This window comes from Meriones unguiculatus, chromosome 17 (assembly GCF_030254825.1).
Source record: "Meriones unguiculatus strain TT.TT164.6M chromosome 17, Bangor_MerUng_6.1, whole genome shotgun sequence".
Lineage (NCBI taxonomy): Eukaryota > Metazoa > Chordata > Mammalia > Rodentia > Muridae > Meriones > Meriones unguiculatus.
Genome location: NC_083364.1, coordinates 47092763 through 47110177, shown reverse-complemented (window position 1 = coordinate 47110177; position 17415 = coordinate 47092763). Strand labels below are relative to the sequence as shown.

Below are 17415 nucleotides of genomic sequence, written 5' to 3'. Positions count from 1 at the left end.
TTAGATGCATTCGTTCACACTCATGCATGTGCATACACCCAGGGAAAAGAAAAACCAACTCCTAAAACAGTTTGGAGCCATAATAGCTGCGTTCACTAATACAAGTGCTACCATGTACCCTCCACGTGGCCTTTACCCACGTCAGTGTGTGATCCCAACTGTGCCGTGAAAACAGCCTCTGACTCAGCATTCGGGTTTAAGGAAAGGACTCATCAGACTCTCAGCATCTTCTCGCTTGAAGTCAGGAGAATGTCAGCGGCGCTCCCCGCAGGAGACTACAGTGACCCCACACAGTTAGCAGCTCCAGCAAAGAACCCACTTCACAGCAGGAGCTCATGGAGCTAGCTACCAGTGATGGGACAAGTGTGAGCTCATGTGAGTCCCTGCACGGGACACTTTCCATGTCCATACATCTTTCACCCCTTCATAACCCCCAGAACTAATCCTCTCAGTTCTTAGCTCTTCTCTCAGCAGTAATCTATTGCTTCCTCCATATTTGACCTTTTGCTTCCAAATCATAAAAACTTTCTTCACATTCAACAAGAAATTTGCTTTTTGTGTGTACCCTTTCACTTCACTTTACTCCACAGAACTTCCCCTCCTCTTCCCTGGCCAATCCTTCCTGGCTCATAACTGTTTACTGCTGGATTGCTCAAAGCAATGGAAATACTTCCTAAGAGGACAGGGACTGTGTTCGTCAAATCAAAGATCTTCCTGAAATTCCATCCCTTATGTTGTCCCTCTCTTTTCTCACTAACATGTCTCTTTTTTCCTAGTAGAAATCCTTGTTTCTTTCTCATTTGAGCTCCTATTTTCATTATTCTCTTCCCTTTTATATTAAAAAAAAAAAAGTTTCTAACCCCCTCCTATTAAAACCATTATATATAAAAATAAAGCTTCCTTTCAACTTTCCTCTTCCTCTACATCTGTGGACAGGCAAAGCTCTCATTAGAACATTCAAAGCAAACAAAGAAGCCTATCTGGAACATACTAAGCTGTCTCACCATGTAAAGATCTACTTCAAAGTCTCTATTTTATCAATTAACCTAGCTCTAATCTCAAAAGAAACAAACAAACTCAGATCTCCTTACCAAATGCTATTATTTTCAGCCCATTTACTTTTCCCTGGTCATTAAATGTTAGCTTATGCCCTTTTTACATGTCTGGCTTTAGACGGTTTTTGCTCTATATCCTCTTCCTATTCTTCATGGGTTTTATACCCAACCCAACATTCCACTGATCTTTTCCTCTAGTTCACCAAATTCTATCACGTTCTTCATGCTCCAGAATTTACAGCAGCCTCAACCTTCTATATACAGAGTTCCATATCCATGAATTTAACAATTCTTTTGTGTGTGTGTGTGTGTGTGTGTGTGTAGCTTCAGCTGTCCTAGAACTAGCTCTGTAGACCAGGCTATCCTCAAACTCACAGAACTCTGCCTGCCTCTGCCTTCTGAATGCTGGAATTCACAATAGGTTTTGTTTGTTTGTTTGTTTCTTGAGACAGGATTTCTCTGTGTAGCCTTGATTGGACTCACTCTGTAGACCATGCTGGCCTCAAACTCACAGAGAACCACCTGTTTCTGCCTCCAAAGTGCTGGGATTAAAGGTACACATAACCACACCTGGCTCTAACTCAATAATTCTTGAACCAAAAATATTGGGAGAAATTTTAGCTATACAATGTGTGTGTGTGTGTGTGTGTGTGTGTGTTCTCTTCTTGTTACTGTTTTCTAAAGTATAATATAGTATGTGTGGTAATACGTGTAATCTCAGCACTTGGGACACTGAGGCAGGAGGATAAAATGTGTGGGGATAGCCTAGGCTATACAAGATCCTATCCACAAATAAAACCTCAAAAGAAATACAGTATCACTAGACATACCCATGCACTGCACTGATGTTTACTCACTCACAGCCCACACATCTAAGAGTGGCCCTAACCATATAACGGAGTTGAAGATTCCTATTACCACATATTTTAATGTATCTCTTCTGTGTTTGCATATGTTTATAATATAAGCTCCACTGTATGGCTGTATAATATTCATGGCAATACTGTGACAGATAAGTTTGTAGTCTGGAAGAACAGACCTCAGCAGAAGACTTACATGTGTAACAGGCTATTTACCTCTAGGCTCATAAGCGTACACTATATGATGTCCACATGATAATGAAATCACCTCTACACACTTCTCAGACTGTATAGCATCTTCACAATGTATGGCTGAATTTAAGTTGTACAAAGTATTACAAATAATCTACAAGCAATTTAAAGTATATAGGAGGCTGTGCATAGGTTATGAAAGCTCTATGCCACTGTGCATGAGACTTTGGAAGGTGTGTGTGTGTGTGTTTAAATTATGTGTATGTGTGGGGCACGGTATGTATTCCTGAGTGCAGATGCTTCAGAAAGCCTGAGGCATCAGATTTCCTAGAACTGGAGTTACAAGTGGTCGTGATCCACTGTATATGGTCCTGGGAACCAAACCTGGGTCCTCTGTAGGAACAGGGTACTCTTAACCACTGAGCCATCTGTCCAGCCCCTTAATGGATACTTTCATATATATTCTTAAATCTTTATACCTGTGAAGGGATACTGAACAAATTCTCTATGAATACCAAAGGACAACTGTATCTTTGCCCAACAACTATCACATCTGAACTCTGGGTCCTGGCTTTCCCCACATCCACCTGGCACAACACAGAGGCACAAGGAGAACTAGCTGACCATGCCATTTTGTTGCTGTTGTTTTGTTTTTCTGAACAGGGTTTCTCAGTGTAGGCCTGGCTGTCCCAGACTCACTTTGTACATAAGGCTGGCCTCAAACAAGAGATCTGCCTGCCTCTGCCTCCAGAGTGCTAGGATTAAAGTTGTTTGTCACCATGCCTGGCGAGATCAAGCCATTTACTCTCCCTCTGATCCAGCTCAGATATTCGAGCTCTTCCTGTTCTGATCGGTGAATTCATTTTTCCCTAAGTTCTTGCTATTCTCCCACTGGAATGACATTTTTACCTTTCTCTGTGTGTCTTAACTTCTACTCATCTTTCAAAGTCCGAGGCAAATCTGCCCCCCTTGACAAAGCTTCCCGGCATCTCTAGCTAACACAACCCTCTTCCTGTACTCTTGACTCCTTCGCTCTCACTGCCTGTTAACCTGTTACATCTCTTTTCTCTCTTTGTTAATTTACTCTCCCCAACTCTGCTGGTACTTTTCCATGAAAGTATATCCTTATTCATTTTCCTCCATTTGAAAGGCTACAATGTTTTCTTTCCTGGGCCTCATATCCTCTTTTTCTGAGCACCAGGCTTCTTGAACTTAATTTATACTTACTATTCCCTCTTCTGTATTTTCCATTCACTTCAGACAGCCAGTGCTGACTTTCATTACAAGAACTGCTTACACCAAGCTGACCAAAGGCTTCTGCACTGCCAAATCCAGTCCATCTGTAGAGAATACCTGCAGCTTGGGCTGTCTGGCAGCAATATCCTGCATCTCCTTTGAAGAGCTTCTCCACCCCACGCTTAAATTCAAACAGAACTTCAAGCATGGACTGACATTCTAGGTGTGGCACAGGGTTAACAGCTAAGACTCCCTGCAAAAGAAGGAAGGCTGGCTGGAGGTGATCTAGTCCTCCAGACTCGCATTTCCTGCCCTTCCCAAGGCGTCACTGTTACATTCTTCTAGTTCTGTGATCTACCACAGCATAAATCCATAATTCTCCATTTTCTGCTTACGTTAGCTCAAGTCAAATTCTGCTGCTAATGACTAAAGATTGGTCCTGCGTGTGGTGCAGAAGTAGAGCCAGTACCTTTCTCACTCATGCTATCTTTTGTTTTTCTTCTCTGTGGCTTCTGCTGTTTAAGAAATTACAGCAGCTAATGTGAGAATTCTTTCACTAGGGGATCCAAGATGGCTTCATTAATTGGGAGGTAAAGATGTCTGGGGCTCCTCAACCAGCTACACAACAGGCAAAAGAGGAGAATCTTTCCTAGTTTTTCATCATCATTATTGTCATTGTCATCATATCATAGGTTCATCTGGCAGCCAATGACTGCTTCAAGGAATCCTTTAATTATCTAATGTGGGTGTTCCCCCGTCTTCCCTAAATTTTCTTATAAGCTGAGTTCACTATTTACTATTTCTGTATTCTCTTTAGCACCTACGGTGTTGGGTAAATGAAAGTATTCAATAAATACTTGATGAACTGAATTAAAAACACAGTATTAGCACATTAATAGGAGCAACTTATCAAGCCTTACTGATCTAATTAAAAGATCTGGCCTTCTGAAGTAGCACAATTGTACCCACATGGAACACTTAATGAGAAAAAGAAAAATTATCCAATTGCACAGTTAACAGTTTTCCTCTTAGCAAGAGTTTTACAAATATTTTATGGATAACAAGCTCAGGAGAAAAATGCTTAAGGTGTGTGTACATGTCGAAGATTACACATTTTAGGGGTCTAAACCCATAACTAAAGTAAAGACAATACATAGTAGCAAGGTCAATTAATGCCAAATCAACTTTTGTTAAAGATCTATATAATACCCTTTGCATAATAAAATATGGCAGTCATATTTAACACACATTTTTTCAGTGTCTGTTAATCACAAATTCAGTAGTAGAGGTGCTTATGGTTGGAGTGTTCTAGCTCTGTAATATTTCGATAGTATCTAGAAATACAATGAGGATCATACCCTTGAACATCGAGGCCCTGAAGGCTGGCAGTCAGATAAACACATACCTGTGGCAATGTGGTAAGTACTAACATTAAAACAAGTGCAAGCAGTCTAGGGACCACAAAAAAGAGAAGGATCAACCTGCTGAAAAAAATCAGGTAAATATATGGAAAAAGTCTGAAAGCAGCATATGGTAGACCACAACTATAATCCCAGCACTTGGAGGCAGACACAGTAGATCTCAAAATCTTGAGACCAGCCTGGTCCACATAGAGTGTTTCAGGACATACTGTCTCAGACCATAACAAGCATTTCAGGAAGTAACTCAATACCAGTTAAAAGATGATGACACTGATAAGTGATAGCAGGAATCAAACCCCAAACCATGGTTGTAATAAATTCAAGAGTATTCTAAGGCTGGGCGTGGTGGCTCATGCCTTTAATCCCAGCACTCAAGAGGTGGAGGCAGGTAGGGTCTAGCCTGGTCTACAAAACAAGTGCAGGAAAGCTAGAATTGTTGCACAGAGAAACCCTATTTTGAATAACAAACAAACAAAAAAGTATTTAACTGCAAAACAAAACACTCCTTGTCACTGAACTGTAAAAGAAATAAGCATATGTGTTAAATTAATCCACACTATCATTACAATGCGAGTCTATTAAGCAGCATGTAGTATTAAAGTTCAAAGAGAGCTTATCATAAAACAAGGTGTGGGAGCCACCTTTCCTAGATTAGCTACTACGCCTCATCAAAGGCGCTTCTCTTTAAAGCAAATGGAGACCATCAGACAAAAACACAACTGGACACAACTCGGAGGTCTACAGACTGTGGGAGGCCAGCTCCACCAGGTACATCTGAATCACAGCTCTTGCGTATGTGGCTCAGGGACATGATAGAAGAGGGACAGGAAAGACGGTAAGAGCCAGAATACCAGGGAAACTGGACACGCTAATGTGGAAGAAGAAAACTTTACCTTGGTCCCATCCCTAAAAAAAGAACTACATACAGGTGACTACTGACTGTTGGAAGAACTGGCCTCACCCAGGGTGAACCCCCTTACTGGGTGTCCAATTCAGAGTGCTCAGACTTCGAAACTATATAAACACTTTAATCCCAGCACTGGGGAGGCAGAGGCAGATGGCTCTCTGAGGTCCAGGACAGCCTGATCTATACATTGAGTTCTAGGACAACACAGAGAAACCCTGTCTCAAAACAAGATGCTGGAGAGATGGCTCAGTGGTTAGGAGCACTGGCTGTTCTCCCAGAAGACCCAGGTTCAATTTCCAGCCCACATGGCGGCTCACAACTGTCTGTAACTTCTATTTCAGAGGATCTGACAACCTCACACAGACATACATGCAGTCCAAAGACCAACATACATAAAATAATGAATTAATTTAAAAAAAGAGTTCTCAAATACAAATGTTAAAAAACAAAACAAAAGTTGCTGTTGGCTTGGTAAGAATGGCTCAGCAAGTACTTGCTGCCAGGCTTGACAACTTGAGTACAATCCCACAGCAGAAGAGAGAAGCATCTCTCAAGCTGTCCTCTGATCCCCATACCTACTGTGGCAAATGCCAGCAACTGCCCCACCCCTCAATAATGTAACGAAAAATCTAAAACTTCTCTTGGTGCCAAGTATGAGGGCACACACCTGAAATACTAGCATTTTGGAGGATTGTTACAAATTCAAGGTCAGCCTAGGAGCAAAGAGGCCTCATAACAAAACACACACACACACACACACACACATACACACACACACATGCTCAAGGTGTATGTGCAGGTACATGCCAAAGATTACATATTTAAGGGGTCTGTCACTCCAATTACTTCGACCCTATCCTATACAGTGTTGGTAGGGAGGGGAATTACAAGGAGTGGAGATCCGTATCCTGAGAAACACCATGTTATCAAGAGATCTTAATTGCATTATCTGTAGGAGGGAGGGGGTCCAAAGGTTCACATGGAAGGCTGCGGGGCAAAAGTTGAATACACAACTGAAGGCTTGCCAAGGAAAACCCTGGAATACAAGCAGAACAGTCTGGACATTGTACCAAGCCTAAGGTAATTTTCAGTCCTTGCTGCTGAGCAGAACTGCCTGGAATGCTCGAAGAGTATACCCACAGCCTAGCTCCCTCCAGATCAAAGGTAATGAAACAGGATGACTGTAACAAACAGTCCAGCTTAGGAACCACGGAGCTTGACCACAGGAAGCAACAATGTGCGGTAACATTAAGACCAGTGTTCATAGGCGGCAGCTGAGCTTGCTACTTGTGGAAGCTGCTCTTCCAGCCCGAGTTAAACAGTGGTGTTTTGTTGTTGGTGGTGTTTTGTTGTTGTTTTAGTGTTTCGTGAACAGCTCACTGTAAAATCTTTGATTTTTGAAAACTTCTGTGATGTTCCAGTGACAACTAAGCTGGAAAGTAACTTTTCTAAGTGGCCTTCAGTACACTGCAAGGAACTGCTTTTGTATCAGGAACTGTTCTTTCATCAATGCACAGACCTCACAAAACTACTTTTAAATATGGTGAGAATCTAACGTTACGCTATTTAGATGTCATGCTGTACCCAATCTTTTAACAATGTGCCACAACCTTGTCATTTACAAGGCTCATCCTTGAGAGCCACACAATGAGATTAAGTGGGGGGAAAAATCCTCAAGGTACTGAATAAGATTTCGATTTGGGGTTGGACCACATTCATGGTTATTCTGGGTCACATGTGGCTGGTGGGCCTTTGGTATGACATCTTGACACATGATGTTTCATTCACAACTCTTGGCTTCGGAAAGTTGAATGATTACAATGAATACTTTCATTTTGCAACAAATACTTTGGGTACTTCCCAAACAAATGAAAACACAGTATCTATTCAGCAAACAGTCCTGGGGGAAAAGAGAAGGTCACCAAGGTGAGTGTTGGGGCCCCAAAAAAGCAAGTTTGGCTGGCCATGCAGAAAAACTGCTGCAGGTCCACTTACTAATCAGAAAGTTTCCTTAAGAAATCTGTCCACCGTTACCTGTAAAGTTGGCCAGGACTGTCCTGTATGTTATTTCACTCTCCTTAGTGGTAAAATGTTATTCAAACATTAGTTCGATTTGGCAGTTAGTTTTATGTGATCTCTTATCTACAGACGAGGTCAATAAAAACAAAAAAGAGCCCCTCAGAGAGAAGAGAACTCAATCGTCAAAGTGCCCAACCTCAGCAAGAGCCCAGAAACCTCATGCTTGTTCAGGAAATACGAAATCGGCCGAGATGGGCATACGCTTGCACCAGTGATATTCAGAAGCAAAAAGATGGGCTTCTAAAAAGAAAACGCCAGCTTAACTCTCCGACACAGAGGTGAAAGTTACAAAAGCAAGCAGCACGAGTTTGACGTGTGGGTCGGAAGGAAAGTCAGAAGACGAGGAAAGAAATGGAAGGGATGGCAAAAGGTGAAGGAGGCGGGCAAAAGCCACCCACCGGGGACCTGGCTGCCCAGCTCTTTATGCACCCAGGACAGCATGGGGCCTCTGTCCGCCGGCGCGCACCGGGAGCAGGGCGAACCCCGCAGGCCTGGCACCGACGGGGAGCGCACGCCCCGGGCCAGGTGGGCACTCCGGGGTTCCCAGAAACGAGGGGCACTCAGACTAGCCCTCACCCCCAGCGGCTAGGAGGGGGTGGGTGGAGCTGAGCCCGGGGCCGCCCCCCGGAGCCGCCCCCGCGGCCGCGGCCCCGGCTGTCAGCGTCCCCTCCCGCGGCCACTCACCCGCCGGCGACGCGCTCCCGGCCGCGGTGGCGGCGACCCCCGCCTGGGTCATGATCCCAGGAGCGGAAGGCAGAGGTGTCTGGCCGTCCAGGCGAGCCTCTGGGTCCGCAGCCGCCGCCTGCCTGCTTCTGCGGGGCTGGGGGAGCGTGGGCCCGGGCCCTCCTCTCCCCCCGCCCCGGCCGCCTCTCCTCGCGGCCACCGCCGCCGCAGCGAGCCCGAGCCCTCGAGGCCGGAGACCCGGCGGCAGCACGGCCTCAACTTTCCCAGCCCCCCTCCCCCCGCCCCTCCCGCCCCTCCCGCGGCCGCCGCTCCGCACGCGCGCACCCTAGCCTGTCTGCGCGGCGAGCCCGCCTCCGGCCGGCCAGCCGGCCAATCCGCTGCTGGGGATGCTGCCGTCCTAGCCAATCAGGAGACGAGATGCCCCTGCGCTAGGCTGGAAGGCGGGAGGAGGTGGGGGAAAAAAGCTAGGAGGGAACAGGCCTCAGGCGGCCCAATGAACACGGCCGGGGGGCGGAGGTGTGCAAGTTGGGTTGAAAGAACAGGAAATATTCTTAAAGGTAGAGTGACGGGCAGAAGGGAAAGCCAGTAGGTGGATGAGAAAGAGGTGGGCCTGGTTCCTTAAAGGGGACGCCTTGAGAAGCTAGAAACGATGTTGTAAGAAACTTCCTTGCATCCGTTCAGTACTGTGCTTCTGGCATCTTCCAGGGCAGGCTTAGAAGTGGAAAAAGTGAGGAGGAAGGCGCCAGAAGCTCTCGGAGATAGACAGGTCCCCTGAGCCTGGAGGATTAGTAGGCGGGAAACGGCGGTGGAGAATCCAGTCCTAGCCGACTTCCCTTTCAGTGCAAGATCTTTGCAGAACCGAGGCTGCTGGATTTCGTAAATTGTGGGTTCCTGACGTCCTTTATTTGCAAGAAAGCATAAGGCCATTTTCAGAAATGCCCCGGAGCCCCCAGCTAAGGGAGACAGTGTGTGGTTTGGGGGAATGAGAGTTGGAACCCTAAGCTTAGGTTACTAGACACCTGTTTCTAGGACTGGAGACAGAGTCCTCAGGTTTGGAACATCCTAAGATGTGCTTGGAGCTCTCGAACCGTGGCCCCAACTGCCTTTTTCTAGTTTTATTTCATTTCACAAGCCTGTCTACCTGAGACAGGTGTCTGTTTCTCCACCTAGTGGTGGTGAAAGATTTATGCGCTTTTCACAACCAGAGTCAGTTGGGCTAGAGCACAGGGCATAATGGGAACTACTTGAGCAGACATTGCGTTGAGAAAAAGGTAAACATTAACTCCGTTTTATGTTTACTCTGCATTTTGAAAGTCGGTGATGAAATATGCCTTAAATGTTACTTCAAAACTGGTCCTAAAAAGCAGTTTGATTTTTGTTTTTCACTTTCTTGTCATTTGGTCCAGGCCAGTGAGTTTTATTTAGCCTTTGAATAGATTTGTCACTCTCAAGTCCATGCAGCAAGGACCTTATAATTCAGATCTGTAATAACACGTCCATGAAACTCTCATGTTAATATGGCTAGCTCCGCGAAATCATTTCCATTGTAGTAAAAATGTAAGGTTTTATGGGTAAAAAATATTAAACCCAAGGTACACATAACTTCCGGAACTGTAATACATTGATTGTAAGTCAAAAAGCAAACATTTGGGGGTTGTGTTGTTTGAGACAGGATTACACTGTAAAGACTAGGCTGGCTTTGAACTCGCAGAGATTCAGCTGCCTCTTTATCCCGAGTATGAGTACTGAATTAAAAAGGTGCACACCGCCTTTGACCCAGCTCACTAAGGGAGGCAAAGGCAGGCGGCTCTCTGAGAGTTCCAGGCCAGGCCAGTCTAGTCTACAAAGCAAGTTCGAGAGACCCAAGGCTATACAGAGAAACCTTGTCTCAAAAAACCAAAAAGTTCACACCAAATCCAGATGCAAAAACAAAATTTTGATGATTCAGAAAACAGAAAATTTAAGAGGTTTTTAGGTACCTCATAGTTAGACATGATTTGAAAAGAAAACAAAAAAGCCGGGGGCGGGGGGGAAGTCCATGCTTTTAATCAGCAGAGACAGGGGGAATCTGCATTAGTTTGAGGTCAGCCTGGTCTACAGAGAGAGTTCCAGGACAGCCAGGGCTACACAAGGAACCCTATCTTGAAAAAACACCCTAGCTGGTTCAGGACATCTAGTGACCTTCCTACCTCTGCCTCCCTGGTGCTGGGAATACAGATGTGTGTGTGTGTGTAGTATATATATGTATACTATATATATACATAGCTCTACTCCATTGCCAGTTTTTTGTTGTTCTTTTTGTTTTTTTGTATAAAGTTATGTGTTGCAGTGACCTGACAGCTTAAGAGTTTTTTGTTTTGGTTTTAGTCTTAAAAATTGAAGGGAGCTGGCAGTGGTATATATACGTATATATAGTATATACACATATATATATATATATATGGTACATATATGTGTGTGTGTTCTTCAGACATTATAGGAAGCATCTCTGACCAATGTGTAAAAGTTCTTTAGATGTTGTACTAGGGCTTTCAGCCGTTGTGACTTGGTTTTGCTTTTTATAAGAATGGCTTACATTTGCTAACCTGTTTCATCCACATAACCACCTACAATATAGCTATGTCATCACACTTAGGAAGTTGGGGCCTGAGAAAGCAACTCAGCAGCACTCAGCTAAGTGGCATGCTAAGGCAGCAAAGGCTACAATGGAAATGCCAACTCTATAGGCATTTCCCATGTCTTCATAGTCCATCTTTTTTTCAGGTTTATTATAAACCTGTCAAATTATGCCATTGCTGCACTTGTTCTGTTTCTTAATGTGGTGTTTAAAAGCACTGCCAGGCCCCACATGGTGGTGGCACATGCCTTTAATCTCAACACTTGGGAAGCAGTCAGGTGGATCTCTGTGAGTTGAAGGCCAGCTTGGTCTACATAGTCAGTTCCAGGCTAGAAAATACTATCACTTATGTCCATCTTACAGATTATTTCTAGATCATGTCCGTGGTGCTACATCTAAAAACAATTTTTTAAAAGAGTTAATACATGTAACACTCCTGGCTGTCCTGGACTTGCTTTGTAGACCAGGCTAGCCTCAAACTCACAGAGATCGGCCTGAGTGCTGGGATTACAGGCATATGCCACTGCACCTGGCTTCTAGATATTTTCACTGTTTTATTTTCCTTTAAATCCAAGGGACATTTTAAGGATGTCAGTTTTGGAGACAGGCCCTTTCTATGGAGTCCTTGGCAATCCTGGAGCTCTGCCACACCCGCTACAACACCTAGCTTGCATTCCTTCCTTATGACTTGTTCTCATTGTTGTCCAGGTTAATGTTGCTCAGCTATAAGGGCTAAGACTGCAGAGGACTGAGCCACCATGCTTTTAAATTATTATTTTTATATTATGAACATACTTGATAAATTTTCCCTACATAATTGTTGAAAGTAATATTTCTTCATGTGCCTTGGCAAAGTAATCATGCAAATACAGATATATTTCTATACTTAATTCTGTAGCTAGCACTGGCTGGTTTAGGTTGAAATTGACATTTTATCTTTATTCAGCTTTGTAAGATGTGAACTCAAGTATTAAAGTTCTCCAAATACCATCAGCATCTTCTGTCTCATCCTATTACCTGTAATTAAAAATCACTTATTTCCAAATGCCATGCTTTGTCATTGGACTATGACAGTATAAGATAGTATACAAGTGCTGAAAGCAGCTTTCTTCACCTTCTTTCCAATCTTACAAATAAGAAAGACATAATCTTGGGGCTGAAAAGAAGGCTCAGCTGTTAAGAGCACTGGCTGCTCTTCGTGATGACCTGGGTTCAATTCCCAGAACCCACTCAGCAGCTCACAACTGTAACTCCAGTTCCAGGGGCTCCAACACTCTCACACAGACATACATGCAGGGAAAACACCAATGCACTAAAAGTAAATAAATACAAATAAATCTTAAAAAAAAAAAAAAGATAGGATCTCACCATCTCACCAATAAGTATGGTAGCTGCAGGCTTTTATAGCTTTCAGGTTGTCTCTTTAATTCCTGTACCCTTCAATTTTCCAACATAATTATGTTAACTTTCATTGTCAATGTCACACTCTGGATGTACCTGTAAAGAAGTTCCCTAAAACTTTTGACAGAAGAGGAGAAGACTCAGCCTGAATGTGCCACTCTCTATGGGGCAGGGTCCCCAATGGGTGGAGACTGGAAGAGGGAAAGATGAACACCAGCGTTTGTCCCTCTCCTTCCTGACTACAGAGGCATTTTAATGAGATGATTCACACTCCTTCTGCTAAGCCTTCCCCATCATGAAAGACTGTGGACTGTATCCCTTCATTTGGGTGGGTGGTGGTGGGGTGTTTGTTTTTCGGAGTCAGGGTTTCTGTGTAGCCTTGGCTGTCCTGGAGCTCTGTAGACCAGGCTGGTCTCCAGCCTCCCAAGCTCTGGGATTAAAGGCATGCACCACCACTGCCAGCTTCCTTCAATTTTTAAGACCAAAACAAACAAACAAACAAACAAACAAAACATCTTCCTTAAGCTGTCAGGTCACTGCAACACATAACTTAATACAAAAAAATAACAACAAAAACTGGCAATGGAGTAGAGCTATTGAGATAAATACAACCACATATTTAAGCTTTTCATGTTGGAGGAATGTAAATTTGAAGCTGAGGACTAGAACTCTAGAATGCAGTAAATCTGTTTACTTGGCCTTCAGATGGTTATGTTTAGAGAAATGCAGTGGAGGCCAAACTCAATAGATTTCAGAAAAGGAACTAGGACTCTTCCAAGATTACATTAGAGACTATTCATGATATATTCTAGTAGAGAACCTATCATATTCTCATCACAGTCAGAGAACATGAAGCACAATTTGAAGCAACCGGCTATTTGTTTGATGGAGAAAATTTCTAGATGGAACAGAATTCAGGTGGTGGTATAAGTACTGCTCACTACTCTTACTGAAATGTACAGAGGGAGCAAAAGATGAAAATTTACAAGCAAGTTCAAAGTGAAAAATAGGATAGCCAAAGCATTTATAATTATTAAGAAAGATTATTGCCATTAAATGAAACCTCAGACCCTTCACTAGGGCAACAGAAGTGCTATATGTAAGAACTCACCCACCAAGGGCTCCATTTAAAAAAAAAGCAAACTCATTTGAAAGGGAAAACCCAAGAATATCTTTAGAGCTCCCTGCTCAAAACTAAGTGTCTAGAGTTTTCTCAAGGTCAATACAAACAAGAGGCAAGGAGAAAATCTTTGGTTTTTAGAGACAGGGTTTCTCTGTGTAACCTTGGCTGTATCAAACTCAGACTGCCTGCCTTTCAGAGTGCTGGGATAACAAGCATAAACCATTGCCCATAATCTGTATCTTTTTAAGATTTTATTTATATGAATGCTCTATCTGCATTTACACCCGCACACCAGAAGAGGATATTAAAGGGTATAGATGGTTGTGAGCCACCACATGGTTGCTAGGAACTGAACTCAGGACCTCTGGAAGAACAGACAGTGCTCTTAACTGCTGCTGAGCCTTAAACTGTCAGCAGTGGGGCTAGTTTAGGAGGCAAGAAAGGTTTGTCAGAGGTTTATGGCAGGGAGTTTGATAAGGCCCTTAAGGCTTAGCAATGTGTGGCAGGGTCAGATTTGAAAACACCAAGGTCCTGAAAGGCCATTTGCATGAACTGGAAAGGTAAAGGCCCCAGAGATGTTTGAGATGCCAAGAAACATGAAATACTTGGGAATGAAAGCTGAAAAGTTTAAAGAGAGGCTAGGTGTGCTTCAGGTAGACCATTTTCTTTCATGCATTAGGGTAGAATACGATGAATTACAGAACTTTCAAATCCTGGAACAAATTCTACATATCCCTTTTGTATATTGTTCAGATTAATTTGCTAATGTTTTAAGGATATTTTTTTATTCATGAGATAACAATCTATAATTTTCTTGACCTTATTTTTATCAGCATAATGCTCTCCTCTTCTTAAAACATTCTTTTGTGTGTTTGGGTAGGTATAGAGGTCAGACGATACTATGTGGCAATCAGTTCTCTAGATGCAGCACATGGACTCCAGGGATTGAGTGTAGGCTATGAAGCTTGGTAGTAAGCACCATTACCCACTGAATCTTCTTGTGGCCTGATTTTATTACACAAAATTTACAAATAAGCCACAACTAAAATGACCATTCTTTCGTCTGTACCATTGGTCATATGTTTTTGGTCCATCTTATTTTCTTAATATGGCTTTACTTCCATACTGATTTCTATTTTTCATTTACCCTCCTTCAGGTTTAACATCTCCTTACCCGTTCCTCAAGATATACTTATATACTTGATTCAAGTTTTTCTGTATACACATTCACCAGCACATGATACTTTCCAACTTTCTATAGCTGTATCCCAGTTTTTCTGTTCTATATTTCAAATTTCATGTGATTAAGAATTGAGTTATTTACACGTGCTTAATTTCCAGGCATGCACAAATTTCAAAAATATGTTATCTGGGGTCATGTAAAAAATTCTCAGACATTAAAAAAAAAAAAAACAAAAAGGCAGAGGCACCCACTCAGGAAGGTAGTTAGGCAGATCACTGTGAATTGGAGGTCAGCCAGGTCTACAAAGCAAGTCCCTGCCACATCTCTAACAGAGGCTAGAGATACCGTTCAGCATTTAAAAGCATTTGCACCTCTTGGTTCCTAGCACTCACATCAGTTTACAGCCACCTGTAACGTTAAGGTGCTGCTGAAAAGGTGAAAGCAGTATTAAATTTTAAGCCAGCCTGCTGATACTGTTTACAGATCAGTCTTTGCTTAACAATGCAAGGCAGTCAGTTCAGGTACAGCTAGGTATCCCTAGGCGAGGGCCACACCCTCTTTTCACAATTTCAGTCACTGCCAGATCTCTTCTGGGTATGCCCCATGATCAAACGTCATGATCTAAGTTGGTGTGCTAACCTCCAATTATAAAACCATCAAGAACTATTAACTCAGTAATCAAGTTCTAAATGTCACCCACATTGTAAACCATGTGTACCTTTGATACCTCACAGACACTACAAATAGTTGGCTACTAGATAGACAGTAGTTACAGAAGCTACACTAATCAGTGTTTTTTTTTAAATGTAAGAGTAAGTATAACACATCACTTGAGTAAGTAATGTTTAATGGAAGTCTGAGAGATTTGCTCATTTGTGAAAAACAAAAAAGAAGTCATTCCTGGGATCAACTGTCATCCACTAGTTGAAGATAACTGTGATTAGTTTAATAAAATACAGGAGTGCTGCAGAGATGGCTTAGCAGGTAAGAGCACTTACCAGTCGTGTAGGAAACCTGGATTTGAATCCCAGCATCCATATGGCAACTCACAACCATCAGTAACTCCAGTTTCAGAGGCTCTAACACTCTCTTCTAACCTCACACATGCATGTACACACACACACACACACACACACACACACACACACACACAAAATTAAAAACAAACATGAACACAAGACCTAGAGATGGTGCTTTGATTAGAATTTCTCTTTAAAATGGGGTCTATGTAACCCAATTTGGTCTTAAATTCAAGTTTATTGCCCCAGCCTCCTTTCCTGACGCAAATGATAAAATGTTTAAGTCATTCCTAATTAGTCTCGCCAAAAACCAAAATATGCCAGTGTGATGCAGCCTGCTACTTTAAAATTGTAGCTTGATTAAAGATCGGAATGGAATTAAGCTATACCAGTTTAGAGAAATAAATTAGATTTATGTAATCATAACCATAACAGCTTCTGATGCATAAATTGACTTTTCAACTCACCAGCCTTTTAAATTTCATAAATGCTTGTTTACATTTGAGGCAATGTTAAAAGTCAGTGTAAAGAATTTCTCTCCATATTGCCTTTTTTTTTTCCTCCCTAGACAGGGATTTTCTGTGTAGCCTTGGCTGTCCTGAACTTGCTTTGTAGACTAGGCTGGCCTCAAACTCCGAGATGCGCCTACCCCTGCTTCCCGAGTACTGGGATTAAAGGTCCACATTTTTGTATAATGTTAAGGCAAACTCAAGTTTGATGAACTTTTGTTTGTTCACTTGTAATCAGCCAGAAGTGGTAGTGTATGTGCAGCTGTGACGTCAGCACTTAGGTGGAAGTGGGTCAAATACCCAAGTCCAGCCTCAGCTATACAGCAAGTTCAAGGTGAGACCTTGTCTCACAACTAGCTGTCTCCCCAGAGGGTCCTTCACTTAGACATCTGCTTACAACAGAATATTGCAAGCCTGGAGAGATGGCTCAGCAATTAAGCGTACTCACTGCTATTCCAGAGGATTTGAGTTTGGTTCCCAACAGCTGCCCAGAAACCCAGCTCCAGAGCCTCTGGAAGGCTCTACATTGTCTCTCTCTCTCCTCTCTGACTGACACACAAGTAATCTCAGTACTCTGGAGGCAGAAGCAGGTGGATCTCTGTGAATTAAACACCAGCCTGGCCAGGGCTACAAACCAAGACCTGTTTTTATTTTTATCTTACCTTTAGAGACCATAGCCCTCAACTTACTATCATTACCATATTCACAAAACTTAAAGATAATGTGCTTAGTAAACTCATAGAACCTATTTAAGTGAGACACAAGTGGAACCTGATAGTTTTCTTTAGTATGAGAAATTGCTAATGACAAGTAAAATGCCATCACTGATCAAATCTTTTTACAAAATTACATCTGATAATGCCAAGGTTTCTCAAAGAGGAGCTAAATAGATAATCTCCAGAAGTTTGGTTGACAATCCATTACTTAGGTTATAGCTATTTAACATGTTTTAATCCATACTTAATTCCTATGTCTTAAATTGTTGAGGGCAGTAAATAAATGAGTTTCTAATCTAATGTTCAGAAAATTGCAAAATATTCTATCCAATACTAGCTCTTCCTAGATTTAAGCTTTCATCATAATATAACAAAAAGGTCCTTTCTTAGACCAACACTAGGCTTAAAAAAGT

At 42.6% G+C, this 17415-nt stretch overlaps 1 protein-coding gene across 2 annotated transcripts in view; it reads right to left on the bottom strand.

The window, feature by feature from the left end:
• Usf3 (upstream transcription factor family member 3) overlaps window positions 1-8693 on the bottom strand; it is a 55800-nt gene extending 47107 nt beyond the window's left edge. For both annotated transcript variants that reach the window (XM_021662763.2, XM_060370461.1), the window contains exon 1: window positions 8435-8693. The gene's annotated coding sequence lies outside the window, so the exon portion shown is untranslated. The remainder of the gene's footprint in view (window positions 1-8434) is intronic.
• Window positions 8694-17415: the final 8722 nt, after the last annotated feature.